Here is a 3,003-nt window from a genome sequence, read left to right on the forward strand (position 1 = left end):
GAGACCATCCTGGCTAACATGGTGAAACCCCGTCTCTACTACTAAAAAATACAAAAAACTAGCCGGGCGAGGTGGCGGGCGCCTGTAGTCCCAGCTACTCCGGAGGCTGAGGCAGGAGAATGGCGTAAACCTGGGAGGCGGAGCTTGCAGTGAGCTGAGATCACGCCACTGCACTCCAGCCCGGGTGACAGAGCAAGACTTTGTCTCAAAAAAAAAAAAAAAAAAAATAGAGATGGTGTCTCACTGTATTGTCCAGATTAGTCTCAAATTCCTGGCCCCAAGCAATTCTCCTGCCTCCACCTCCCAAAGTATTGGGATTACAGATGTGAGCCACCACACTCAGCCTAATGTACAAAGTAAATTATTGTTGGTGATTGAACAGAAATTACTCATCTTCAAGCTTCTGACGTACATTAATGCTTTGTACATCCTAAATTCTCAAATGTTTAAAGAAAGCAAAACTAGGAACAACTGTATAGAACTCTAGATCCATGGTAGGAAGATGGATTGCAGCCCTGGGAGATTTGGGGAGGAAAGTGCATGGTGAAAGGTGTGAAGTCATGACCAGGTAGATAAACTTCAGAGCTTCCCTTTGATAGGAGTCACAGTGTTGTATAACCTAATCTCAGAAGTTACATACCATCATTTTTGCCATAGTCTGTTAAAAGCAAGTCACCAGGTTCAACCCATATACCAGAGGAGAGGCATGCTCAAGGATGTCAATACCAGGAGGCAGAAATCATTGTGAGCCATCTCAGAAGCTATATACCACACTCCCATTTCACAAATCAAGAAACTGAGGTACTGCCAGGCATGGTGGTGCATGCTTGTGTTCCCAGCATTTTGGGAGGCCAAGGCAGGAAGATTGCTTGAGGTCAGGAAGTCAAGGCTGCGGTGAGTCAAGATTGCACCATTGCACTCCAGCCTGGACAACATAGTGAGATCCTTGTCTCTACCAAAAGAAAGAAAGAAAAAAAAAGGCCAGGCGTGGTGGCTCACGCCTGTAATCCCAGCACTTTGGGAGGCCAAGGCAGGTGGATCACGAGGTCAGGAGATCAAGACCATCCTGGCTAACACGGTGAAACCCCATCTCTACTAAAAATACAAAAAAATTAGCCAGGCGAGGTGGCAGGCGCCTGTAGTCCCAGCTACTCCGGAGGCTGAGGCAGGAGAATGGCATGAACCCAGGAGGCGGAGCTTGCAGTGAGCCGAGATGGTGCCACTGCACTCCAGCCTGGGCAACAGAGCAAGACTCCATCTCAAAAAGAAAAAAAAAAAAGAAACAGGTTCAGAGAGGTTTAGGAACTTCCTCCAGGTCACCTAGTAATATGCTTAGGCAGGATTCAAACCCAGAGCAACTCTCCCTTTTATTTATTTATTTATTTATTTTTGAGACAGGGTCTCACTACTCTGTTGCCCAACAATGCAGTAATGCAGTGCTGGCTCATTGCAGGCTTAGCCCCCTGGGCTGATGCAGTCTTCCCACTTCAGCCTCATGAGTATCTGGGACTACAGGCACGTACTACCACACCTGGCTAATTTTTACATTTTTTTTTTTGTAGACAGAGTCTTGCCGTGTTGCCCAGGCTGGTCTCAAACTCCTGGCCTCAAGCAGTCCTCCCACCTTGGTCTCGCAAAGTGCTGGGATTACAGGCGTGAGTCACGATGCCTGGCCAGCTTTCCCTTTTAATGACTAAGCATATTAACAAAGTCACCTTAAATAATATTTAAGTAGTAGCTACTCTATGATGCTAACATGTTCTCTCATTTAATCTTCACAGTAGAACTACAATGTTGGTTAATATAGTTCCTATGGGTAACAGATGAGAATGGATGAATGAATCAAATGTATAGGCCAGCCACAGTGGCTCACACCTGTAATCCCAGGACTTTGGGAGACCGAGTCAGGTGGATCACTTGAGGCCAGGAGTTCAAGACCAGCCTGGCCAACATGGTGAAACCCTGTCTCTACTGAAAATACAAAAATTCACTGGGCATGGTGGCACACACCTGTAATCCCAGCTTCTTAGGAGGCTGAGGCAGGAGAATCGCTTAAGCCAGGAGGTGGAGGAGCCGAGATCATGCCACTGCACTCCAGCCTGGGCAATGGAGCGAGACTCCATCTGAAATAAAAAATGTATACCTGTTCCAGACAAACTCTAAAACCATTTTTCCTCAGCTCTCACAACATAACAGTTAACACAGAAGACTTCTGTGACCCCAGGCCGGGCGCGGTGGCTCACACCTGTGGTCCCAGCACTTTGGGAGGCCGAGGCGGGCGGATCATGAGGTCAGGAGATCAAGACCATCCTGGCTAACATGGTGAAACCCCATCTCTACTAAAAATACAAAAAATTAGCCTGGCAAGGTGGCAGGAGAATGGCATGAACCCAGGAGGCGGAGCTTGCAGTGAGCCGAGATGGCACCACTGCTCTCCAGCCTGGGCGACAGAGCGAGACTCTGTCTCAAAAAGACACCAAGTGGGTGTCTTCTCATCGATTCCGACATTATCTACCTGGAGCCAGTGTCAGATACCACAGGTCGAGGGCTGGGTCCCCAAGGCTCCACCTCCCTTCAGACACTAGTCACAAGTCCAGGCCTCCAAAACTTGTGACCAACCAGCTTCAAGTTGGAGTTCCCACCCCTGCCAACCCCTGCTTTGGGGTTCAATTAATTTGCTGGAGTAGCTCACAGAACTCAGGGAAACAATATGTTTACTGGTTTATTATAAAGGATATTGCAAAGGATACAAATGAGGACATGTGTAGGGTGAGTTGCGGGGAGGGGGGGGCGGAGCTTCCATGCCCTCCCTGGGTGTGTCACCCTCCGGGAACCTCTGCATGTTCAGCTAGTTGTTTTTTGGGGGTTTTTTTGTTTTTGTTTTTAGATGGTGTCTCATTCTGTCACCCAGGTTGGAGTTCAGTGGCGCGATCTCAGCTCACTACAACCTCCACCTCCTGGGCTCGAGCAATTCTCATTCCTCAGCCTCCCAAGTACCACACC

General features: G+C 48.4%; 1 protein-coding gene across 1 annotated transcript in view; it reads left to right on the forward strand.

Annotated features, from left to right (window-relative positions):
- Positions 1-3,003, forward strand: part of SMAGP (small cell adhesion glycoprotein) — a 29,379-nt gene that overhangs the window by 22,917 nt on the left and 3,459 nt on the right. The gene's annotated exons all lie outside the window — the stretch shown is intronic.

Source organism: Mandrillus leucophaeus, unplaced genomic scaffold, assembly GCF_000951045.1.
Source record: "Mandrillus leucophaeus isolate KB7577 unplaced genomic scaffold, Mleu.le_1.0 Scaffold118, whole genome shotgun sequence".
Lineage (NCBI taxonomy): Eukaryota > Metazoa > Chordata > Mammalia > Primates > Cercopithecidae > Mandrillus > Mandrillus leucophaeus.